We start from the raw sequence: 12,151 nt of genomic DNA on the forward strand, positions 1-12,151 counted from the left end.
CTAAAAAATGGCTTGTAATACCTTAAAACTAAGGTGCTGCAAGCTTTTGTTGCTTTTTCTAGCACAGATTAATACAATTACTCTTCCAGAATTTAAGATTCCCAAACTGTTCCTACAAAGATTTACTCAGAGGTAAGAGCCAATAAGTTCAGCAAAGCTGACTCCCAACTAAGCATCCATAGGATTGCAGCCTAAGAGAGTTTCACTTCCTAAAAAAACTGAGAAGAGCATTTGCAGTCCCCTTCTATCTCTGAGGCAAGCAGGAAGCTGCATAAGAAACGTGGACAAGATATTAAGGGCTTGCTTGCAAACAAAAAATAAACAAGTGGGATTAACTGCTGAAGTTATATTATGTGCTGGGGCGGCGGCTGTTCATTGGGACTGCTAGGGTGGAAGGCAGGGAGGAAAGGAGCAGGCGGAGCCAGAGACAATGACATGCAGAGCCACCCACAATTGCTTGGAAGATTGCAGACTGACTGAAAATGGCAGAGGTTGGTCATCCTCAGTAAGTGCCCCAGTTACCCAAGAAACCGGCCTCTCCTGCTTTATCAGTGTTGCACAACTAGAACAGTAAGCATTAAGCTCTTCTGGATTTCAGAATGCTACTTTGCATTAAGAGAGAAGTACTACTTATGGATTTTATCCCTTATGTTAAATAGCACCCTGCACCCCTTTCTAAGATATCTAAACATATGCCACAAGGGCATTTTGGAATCTTGTTAGCACTCTCTTCAGCAACTTTTGCAATTTCTACCTCCGGCAAATCTTTGGATTGCTATGCCATAGGAAGTCAAGCTAGGATGAGTATTCCTAGTGCAGAATGAGCTCTTGGTTCTGACACACCTACATCACAATAAACAGAAGGGTGAAAGCTTCCAGGAAGTAGAAGCAAGAGCAGCACTCCCATAAGCCTGTAGTGAAGGCAAGGGAACAGAATGCCATTTTCAAAAGGACAAATAATCTCCTTCCTTTCTCATTAGACACTCATATACACTGTTAGAATATACTTGTTAGAAGGCCATGGAATTCACTTGGTAGAATCTTTTGTGTATAAAAGGAAAAAAGTTGCATGTTTTGTCTCTTTTGCCACACACTACAAAGAAACACAACCTGGTAGAGCTACACAGACAAGGGTTCCCTTTGGGTCTCTCTGGGATTATGCCAATGGAACAAAACCAGCCTCCCTTGCCACAGTAGTTGTGGCTAACAGTAATAGGCATGTGACAGATTTATTTCCCAGCTGCAGTCCACCGACTGAGTTAATCTCTCCATACCCAAACCCTTAATTCTACTTCATTTTACCTTTTTTCTTCATGTTTAACAAGTTTCCCTTTTTGAAAGTGTGTTGGACTATGAAAGACTTTTGGGGCAATGTTACGCTCATATGCATGCTGAATTTCACCGCACCGTGGCAATTGTTCCAGACTATCATACAAGTTCCTGGGCAATATGGAGGATAGTCATATCCTGCTACCTGCAATAGTTTAAAACATGCTCCATCCATTCTTGCAAATCAGTACAATCACAGCATGGTACCTTTACATATGTGAGTTGTCTGAAACTATTTGGAGGAACATGCAGCAGGCTAGCAATCTTGAGCTACCTGAATACAAACTGGGACTGAGCAAACAAAATGTACTGGTTTAAGTATTTTATTATAAGCAGTAAACATCTCAGTTCATCCTATTTCCCTTAAATCCAATTAGCCCATTTAAACAATGCAACCTATTTAGTTCTTTCCAAACTCATGCACATAATAATAATAATAACATCACCATCATTATTGAAATGCACTCCATACAATTCTGGAAAGCAGCCCTTATGTGCCTTTCAGTCAAGTCATCAATCATCTGGAAATCGAAGTAGCTGAAACCTGGAGCATTTTTCTTGCTATTTAAATTTATGATAAATACGGTCATATGCATGTTAAGGTATTTGCTCTCATACTTTAGAATGCCAGCCTAACAAAGATGCAAAATGGGAAGATAATTGGCCCTCTGATTTATTTCATAAGGAATAAAACCTTATTAGTTCAAGTTACATATTTATTAGAAAGTCACTATGAGAAATTCCAAGGAACCCTAGCTATGACTGTTTTCAAATATATAAATCGATCCATTTCCCAAAATGGAGTTGGTGGTAGTTTGTAACTGCCAACTGTACCTCTAGCAATGTAGATAGGTTTTATGGTTAAGTACATTTAATTTACATAGTCTTCAAGGCAGTCAGATGGAAAAAGAGCATTGATTTCTTGACTGAACCCTTTGCAGCCTGTGGCTACATTTGCCAATGAGCTGCTTTAAAAACAAAACAAAACAAAACAAACAAACAAACAAACAAAAAACCACCCCACTCATAAGTGCATTCACTCATAACTGCAACAAAGACATAGTAATCTAGGTCACAAATACTAAGCTTGTTATTTTCACATCAGAAAAAATTCTGCAAATCTTTCAGCATTACATAAAATTGCCCATGATGCTGCTTCCTCCCCAAAACCAGCAAACTGCTGGGCATTTCTCTACTTTAAAACTGCATTGTTGTTTTTCTTTATAAGAAGAGCGAGAAAGCAACAGAATACCAGGCCCTAAATGTAGATGGTGGTTGGTACTGAATTCAGATTTCATTTTTATAAAGTTTTTTCTCCTTTAATACCATATGTTTAAATCAGTTTTTAAGCTTTTAAATTATGAGATCTGATTCTGAAGCAATTATATCCAGCTTGTTGTTCCAAACAGAATATTATGACTTGATGTGGCCAGTTCCTTGTTTATTATGTACCCAAATCCAGCTTTTAATGGGCTGGATCCAAAGAGCCCATTCTTCCATGAGAGGAAGACTCCTTCTTTTGGGAGGAACAGAACCTTCGGCTACAACCCAACATTTTATAAGTTTTAAATCAAAACAGAATATTGATTTTAACAGCAGTCCATGACATGGTATGTCAGTGTTTGTAAAAAGCAAAAAAAGAAGGAAAGGGTTCTGACCTCCCTTTGTCTCCTCAGCCTGGTCCTCGGACCCTTGTCGGCATAAGAGTCCACGAGAAAAGTCCTTGCAGAGTTTTATTCTTAAAAGTCTTTGTGCAAAAGCAACTGAACAACTATACACACCAACACTAACCAACCAACCCAAACACCAGCAACCAAACTAACATTTCTCACTCTATATATACAACTTGGTGCAGGCTGCTGAGTCATGCTGACCCAGCTTTATTCGCATTAAAGAAACAGTGGCCATTTTAGCCGTGACACCCCTTCTGTTTCTTAAATGCGAAAAACCCCAACAGAAACAATACATACATACAATACATACATACACTATATACATAAACCCAGTTTTGTCATCAATTCATTATGGCATGTTGCTGGCAAAGGCTTGGTAAACAAATCAGCAATATTATCTTGTGATTGACAATACTCCAGTTTGATTACCCCATTCTGTACACAATCTCTCACATTCGCATGATGGATAGCAATATGTTTTGATGTGGATTTCATTATTTCCGAGCCTGCGAATGCAATGCACGATTAGCTATCTTCATACACTTGGATAGGCAAATCAACTTTACAATCTAGACCTTTTAGTATCTGTATAAACCACATGATTTCATTGCATGCTAGCGACAGGCTCCCATATTCTGCCTCACAGGATGAGGTCGCAACAAATCCTTGTTTCTTTGACCTCCATCCAATTATGGAATTGGCAAACATCATAACCATTCCACTTGTAGATTTCCTGGTAGCTACACAGCTTCCCCAGTCCGCATCAACAAATACTTCTAGTTTTTCGTCTTGTGTACTAGATATCTTTAAACATACATTTAATGTCCCTTTTAGATATCTGATAAGCCTTTTCAAAGTACACCAATGAGCAGTACTGGGTTTAGATACACGTTGGCTCAGAACATTTGTAGCACATGCAATGTCTGGCTTTGACCACTGGCTTAAATACAACAGTGATCCTATTTTTGAGTGATACAACTCAGGCTGATCAAATTCATCATCACACATTGTCTTTGGGAAATCTGGTGTCATGGGAGTCTGAACTGGCTTGCAGTTTTCCATGCCAATCTGCTCTATCAAATGAAGAATTTTCTCTTTCTGGCTCAATAGGAAGCTTCCATCTGCTTCCTGCCTTACTTCTACTCCCAAGTAATTGCTTACAGGCCCTAAGGCTTTAAGCTTAAACCTCTTTTCTAGTTGACTTGTGAGCTTCTGGATCTCATCTGTGGAACTCCCTGCCACAAGCAAATCATCAACAAAGACTAAGAGCATTAAATATTTGTTGCCTTGGTGTACAGGCATGGATCAGCCATACTCCTTTTAAAACCAAGTTTTACAAGGGCTTCATTTAAACACTGGTTCCAACACCTTCCACTTTGTTTGAGATCATAAACAGCCTTTTTCAAATGCCAGACTGCACCATTCTCCTCTTCAAACCCAGGGGGTTGTCTCATTAACACTTCATGGTCTAAATTTGCATGCAGATATGCAGCATCAACATCAAAATCGTGCACTGCTAGTTGTCTTACAGCAGCAATGGAAAGCATTAAACGAAAAGTTTCACTCTTTACAGTGGGAGAAAACACTTCATCATAACTCTCCCCTTTAATCTGAGTGAACCCTCTGGCTACTAATCTGGCTTGAAAACGTGGTTCCCCAGATGCAAGGGTTTTTCTTTTGTAAACCCACTTGCATGACACCATTCTGCCACCAGGTGGCGGCATTATAACCTCAAACACTTTGGTACGTTTAAAAGAGTCCATTTCTTCTTTCATAGCTTGTTCCCACAAAGCACGTTCTCCAGGGGGTAAGTCTAAGACTTCATTATAACTTTGTGGTTCCACACAACTCACATTACATACTCTCACTCCTCCAAGGGTCAAACGCTGAGGAGGTACACCCTTGTTTGAACGCTGGGAGCGCCTAGGCACAACTACTTCTTCTTCCCCCCTTATCTCTGGCTCTTCTTCCTCTTCCTCTAGAGAAGTATTATCTTTTGCCACATCTTTTGGGGAAATCTGTGCCTCCTCCTCATCCTGCTCCTGCGTTGCCAATGGCTGAGAACATGCCTCTTCTCTTACTTGCAGGGGCAGTAGGCAATCTGGGTTGGCATGGACCGCAGTCCATCTGTCCTGGTCAGCGAAGTCTGCACTTCGTGACAGAACCACGCGTCCTGGGCGTAAATTGAAACGCCACCCTTTGCCATAGGACTGATATCCCACAAACCACAGTTTCTGCGCTCTAGCGCCCCCTTTCTGGCGCTGAGCTTTGGGGATATTTACATGTGCCCAAGCACCCCAGTTATGGAGCATTGTCCACTCTGGTTCTTTCCCAAACAACACACGATAAGGAATATCTTTTATAGAGCTAGACCAGGTTCTATTAATCAAAAAGTTAGCTGTCAGAAAAGCCTCTCCCCACAGCCTATGGTTGTGACCCAATCCTGCATCCACTAGCAGGCAGTCCTTTACTGACTGTATTACAGCCCCACGTCTTTCACACAGACCATTTTCAGCAGGGCTATAAGGGTTAGTCAAGCGATGAGTGATCCCCTTACGTTGCAACCATGTCCCAAATTGTTTGTTCAGAAATTCTCCACCCCTATCTGTTTGCAACTGTACAACACGGCGAGCGAAGAGCCTTTCAGCTTGGGCAACCCATTCTGTGAATGTGGGGAAACACTCAGATTTCTGCTTTAACAAAAACAACCAACTAAAACGTGATTTATCATCTATTACCAGAAAAGCATATCTGGCGCCCCCTTCAGTCTTCTGTGGGAAAGGGCCTATCACGTCACAATGGACAAGTTCTAAAACCTCTTTAGATACTCTGTCGCTTTTAGAAGCCACAGGCTTCCTCTTAGATTTGGCCATTTTACATACCTTGCAATCTAGGAAACAGTTACAGCTATTTACTTTTAGGTTCTTGCACACCTTTTGCATCTCTGAAAGCACACGGAAATTGGCGTGACCCAGTTTTCTGTGCAGTTCATGTACACACCCCTTATGAACTGGCAAATTATCCTGAACCACCTGAGCTGCTTTAACAGGCTTGTCCTGCATTACATATAACCCATTTTCCAACTTTGCATGGCCACATACCTGAGTTCCATTCTTTATCAGACAGCCATCCGGTGTGAAGTTAACACTATTCCCTGCATTAATCAAACAGCTTACAGACAGCAAACAATAGTCCAAACTGCTGACAAACAGAGTCTCTGGTAGAGTAGTGTTCAAGCACTGCAGGAAACATGTTCCCTGGCCATCAATCTTGCTTCTACGACCATCAGCAAGATAGATTGAGTCTTTTCCATCAGCTGGCTTCTCCTTAAAGTCCTCCCGACGGTTGCAGATAACCCTGCTGCTCCCAGAGTCCAGCAGCCATGTTCCTCGAGGTATCTTCCTCTCCTCCCGAGAAAATGCAGGCACAAACTAAGCAGAACGCGTGTTCTTCTTCCCTGAAGAGAACCCCTTCTGCTTACGTTTCTGTGTCGATTGCTGTCTCTGCTCCATGTCGTCTCCTGGAAGTCTTGCCCTGCATTGACATTGGAGATGCCCGGGTTGGTTGCATCTATAGCACCTCCTCACCGCCATGGCCAAGTCCAAACCTTGGCGTTGCTCCATTGGCAGATTCTGCTGCTGGCCCCCTCAGCTGTAACTCCTCCGTTCTTGGAGTTCAGCCTGTCTATCTGACCTTCTTTCTGCTTCTTCGGTCAATCTTCCAACCACATACTCAAGGGTCAGATCTCGGGGACGCATACTCTCCATGCTGTTAATTACGGGCAACCAGCTTTCAGGCAAACTTGAAAGGATAATGTATGTTTGGTCAGTCTCATCATAACGCTTACCTCTCTGCTGTAGTTGAAGAAACAGAGATTTCAGCATTTGAAGATGAGTTGCCAAACTCTCACCTTCCTTCATAACAGTCCTGAACAGCCTTCTGGTCAGAGAAATGATAGTTCCAGCAGTTTCTCTGACATGCATTGCCCTTAATAAATTCCAGCACTCAAACGCTGTGCTGGCATTTGCTACATGCAATAACTGAGAGTTGCTCAAACACAGCATAATTTGGGCACGAGCCCTTTCATCTAGCCGGTTTTTCTCAGCAGAGTCAGTTCTCAAAACCTCAGTTTCAACACAGTCCCATAGTCAATCTCTCCTTAACAACTGTTGCATTTTAATTGACCAACTCAGCCAGTTGCTCTCTGAGAGAAGTTCAAAAGGGATGCTTCCCCCAATATTTACAACTTGGTGTAGCCGCTCTGTGAGTCGCCTACTGTGGTCCTCTAGTAGTTCAAACTGTTCCAGTAGCCGACGCCGAGTGCTTTCCTGATCCTCAGATCCTAGCTGCTCCAGCGTCGCTGCAGACAGTTACAGCTTGCCACCAACTGCTCCAACGCACAGCCACTGGCTCCATACACCACCAGGACTCACCAGCTCCCTGCTGAGATGCTGTCAGTCGTTTTGCACTCTGCACATGCTCAGAAACACTGGGCCCATAACCTGTCAGTGTTTGTAAAAAGCAAAAAAAGAAGGAAAGGGTTCTGACCTCCCTTTGTCTCCTCAGCCTGGTCCTCGGACCCTTGTCGGCATAAGAGTCCACGAGAAAAGTCCTTGCAGAGTTTTATTCTTAAAAGTCTTTGTGCAAAAGCGACTGAACAACTATACACACCAACACTAACCAACCAACCCAAACACCAGCAACCAAACTAACATTTCTCACTCTATATATACAACTTGGTGCAGGCTGCTGAGTCATGCTGACCCAGCTTTATTCGCATTAAAGAAACAGCGGCCATTTTAGCCGTGACATGGTATACTTCTATATTCCATTCAAATAGGGGAAAAGCAGGCTTGCCAAGTTGTGAGAAACATTGTTTTCAAAAGAAGATTTGCTTCAGGTTATTGTTGTACTTTTTTGTAATTCTAAAGCTGATACACTCTCTTATGTCATGAATGCTTTCCCAGGCCTGTACAAATTCTGTTCCAGCTCTTCAGTTTTCTCAGGGATAGCTAACATGGTGCTCTCCGGATGTTGCTGAACTCCAAATACCAACAAACCCATACTGGCTGGAGCTGATGGGAGTTGTAGTCCAACAATAGCTGACTAAACCTGTCTTAAGACGACATTTCTTGGATGGCTCTTTCTATGACTGGCTTTGGAGCATCTGTGAAATGAGGAGAGAAGGTGGTTGCTGCTGGGTATCCCTTTAAGTCTAGATGGAATTTGTATCTTATCTGTGGTGTAAACATCACCATTGTTGCTGTTAATAATAGCAACCATAACAATATATTTGATTTATTATATGTTCTTTACCCTAAGGTCCCAGGGTGGGTCACATCAATTTAAAACAAAAGAAAAATAGTTTCAAACAAATTATGGTTACAAAAATAGGACAAGCCCTAAAAGGACTCATTCCAAGTGTCAGAGGTCAGAGTAAAAAGGTATTTCTTCAGCATATGATGAAGGTGCCAAGTGCAACTCAGGGAAGACAATTACCTCTCCCAAATCATCACCATCACCCTGAGCTTCTGAAGGCAATGGTACTATCAATTATATTTTAATAATTGAAAGATCGCAGTATTGCGACAAATATGAAAAATCCAGTTTCCAGCAGCATAAAATAGAACTTGCTGATGACATCAGCAAACATGTCCCTGATGTACTCAGTATGAAGAAGGCTGATCCCTACAATCAGTATGAAGAAATTGCTTTATCTGAGCCCTTGTTTACAGGCCAAGCAACTACAAAGCTTATAAAACTAGAGAGAGAAGTGGTTCCATCTCTTGCAGTATACAAATGCTACCTTGTCCCACAACACATTTCCAGGTCCTTACAAACCACAAAACACACAAGGGCAATAAGAATAGCAATGGCTTTTAGAACATCACATCAACTTGCTGAATTTGCTATAGCAAAGTTTCAATAACTTCCTAATGGAAACAAAGCAGTCAATTAAAGCTTACCCCATAATGTCTCAGAGCTAAAGTGCTGACTAAAAAACAAAAACCAAGAGTCATTACTTTGGGTTTGCGGTACAGAAGTTTATATTTGAACACAGCTGCATCTCAGTCAGCCAGTTCCCATGACAGCCCCTCCAAGCTGTATTGATTTCCAAAGGAAAAGGCACCATAAATCTACTTCAGCTGAATTGCATCATTTTCGAGGTTGGCTTTAGAAGGCAAATTAAATGTCTTCCGCTAGAAACAGCAAAACAGATACACAGAGCTCTGTTTTCATTTCTTTTGGAGTCTCCCCTTACAAAATACTATGTGGCAAACCCCTCATGTTTAATATCCATAAAGACAGCAAATCCAGACTTGTGAGGAAACATCTCTTCTAGGCCTGTGATTTTTTTGGAGTGGGGAGGAAAGGGGGGCAGGCAGATGTTTGTTTCAATACTAATGTTGATTTCTGAACGTTTTATTTAAATCATGGAGGGAATTGAAGCAAAAGCCAGCACTCACACTGGGGAATGAAACATCACAAACATCTAAGAAGCTCTGTGCCATAATAAAGAGTGAAGCACAGCGCTGAGCAGCAAGTGAGCAGAATATTACTTTGGGTAACGAGTGAGGTATCCTTGTTCAATTATTCATACAATCTGCAACAGTTAAACTTGCTTCAGTGAGGAGAAATAAAGTAGGACAAACATCACCTTGACAACTTTAAAGAGAACCTTCCATTTTCCTTGAACATATTGCAATGGTAGTATTTCAAATATGTCCTATTAGTACCTTCATTCCACCCACATTTTAGGGGAAGGAGAAGCAACACACCAATGTACTGCAAAGAAGAAGCGCATCCAAGACAAGTGCTCCATCCTGTATCTCCTACTATTCCACACACACACACACACACACACACACATTTATATTGCTTTTCAGCCCTGCAAACCAATATATCTAGGGGAAAAAAACCTAACTTCCAAAATGTGTTGACTAGCACTGAGATTTATGGGATGCGGGTGGTGCTGTGGGTTAAACCACAGAGCCTAGGACTTGCCGATCGGAAGGTCGGCGGTTCGAATCCCTGCGACGGGGTGAGCTCCCGTTGTTTGGTCCCAGCTCCTGTCAACCTAGCAGTTCGAAAGCACCTCACAGTGCAAGTAGATAAATAGGGACCGCTCTCCAGCGGGAAGGTAAATGGCGTTTCCGTGTGCTGCAGACAAGCGCCGGCTCCTGGCCTCTTGAGCGAGATGAGCGCGCAACCCTAGAGTCGGTCACGACTGGACCTTGATGGTCAGGGATACCTTTACCTTTAGCACTGAGATTTAGTTTTAATTTTTGTTTCTTAATCAATAAAAAATAAAGCTAAATCTTCAATCATGTATTAAGAACCAAAGAGAGTAAGTATATATTCACTGCCTCCCTAAATACAATCATGGACACGGCTTGTCTCATCACTTCCTAGCAGGGAATTCCACAACATGGGTGCTGCTACAGAAAAGGCTCTGTCTCACATTGAGCTGCCATTAAATTTTCTACTTTCATAGCAGCCTAAAGCACCATCTTAAGTACATTGACTAAAGAGTTTAGTTCACTGAAATCAGTGGAATTAATTTCTGAGTTGAGATGTAAATTGTGTTGGATATTAAATAATTTTAACTTTTCATAAGGAAAATGTACTTTCCATTTTCTACCAAGTTTGACAAAATCATTCCATTCTTATTTTATTTTAGGTTCTATTTAGATATCGGTACAATTAAAAAGAGAATCCAAGGTAACATTCCTCCAGCTTCTTGGTGCCAGAGGAAACTTGTAGTGTAGTGTAATCATGTATTGTAGTGTAATCATGTATTGTGGACATTGTTTCTGCTATGCCCTTCCAGTGATGCAGTTATTAAAATAGCTCCACCAATCTCTTGATGGTTCACACCTTTTCTTGTGCCCTGTTCAAGAGTGTTTAGCAGAAACCAACAAAACCTCAATGCAAACTTCTAAAGACGGCTGGCAGGGTGAAAACTAAACAACATCGGGAAAAGATGATGAAGGGCTTCAGCACACTTCCAAAGCTGCTGTTTATTCTTTTGATCAAGAGAAGTGTCTAATATTACTTGCATTTCTCAGTATAAGAAATCTAGTCCTGATTACCTACTGCCTGAATGATAAACACCCCACAGTTTTAAGAACAGCTAAGCACAAAGCTGCCTTTCGCTATTCAAAGGATATTTTTAATTGATGACGCTTCTTTTGAAAGAGCTCCATTCAGAAGAGTGAAACTTATTTATTCAATTATTCATTTTCTAAGTGCTAAGTTGGCAACAGCCTTTTAAAATAGCCTGCATTTAACTTTGATGAACTGTGTTACTGTGGGTCACTCCAATTGTTCCTAGTGCCAGTCAAATAAATGTGTCAGGCTGCAAGCCAAAGTGTTACAAAATTGGCTTTGATACAAGTGCTTCCTCTCTGTATGTTGTTGGTAGACCAAGTCAGTCAGTGGACCAATATGTAGCTGAATGAACTGAACAGCTGAGTTCCACCAGAGTGAATGACTCCACGGCGAAGGATGAGCTGAGCATTAGAAGCCCGTGAAAGCACACAGGTAGACAGGTTCCCATTCATGTTTCTACTTCCTCAAGACAAAGCAGAAATGATACACAAATGCATGGAGCAGTTGCTTTTACTGCCTATTTCACTACAGTGGTACCTTGGGTTACAAACACCTTGGGTTACAAACACTTCGGGTTACAGACTCCGCTAACCTGGAAGTAGTACCTCGGGTTAAGAACTTTACCTCGGGATGAGAACTGAAATAGCGCCGGTGGCGCAGTGGCAGCGGGAGACCCCATTAGCTAAAGTGGTACCTCAGGTTAAGAACGGTTTCAGGTTAAGAACGGATCTCTGGAATGAATTACGGTAAGTTTGTAACCAGAAGTACCACTGTATTTCGGAGAACTATAAAGCCAGCTTGAAGCCTTTGGTTGTAATAAACTTTAAGGCAATGAGAATCAACTTTTGCAGTAGCTTTCTATTCTTGGGGACAATTAATAAGCTTCAGGAAACCCCAATGTGAAAACCACTACTTCAAGGGAATGATGAACTCCACTCCCCCCATATAATTACTAAAGTCTGGGAGGAGGAGCAGAAAAGTAATTGCACAAAACCAGTCCTGTTCCTTCCACCCTTCACCTTTAACTGGTCCTATGA

General features: G+C 41.7%; 1 protein-coding gene across 2 annotated transcripts in view; it reads right to left on the reverse strand.

Annotated features, from left to right (window-relative positions):
• FAM110B (family with sequence similarity 110 member B) overlaps positions 1 to 12,151 on the reverse strand; it is a 76,967-nt gene that overhangs the window by 34,331 nt on the left and 30,485 nt on the right. The window lies entirely within an intron of this gene.

Source organism: Podarcis liolepis (genome assembly GCF_965112155.1).
Source record: "Podarcis liolepis genome assembly, chromosome: 8".
Classification (NCBI taxonomy): Eukaryota; Metazoa; Chordata; class Lepidosauria; order Squamata; family Lacertidae; genus Podarcis; species Podarcis liolepis.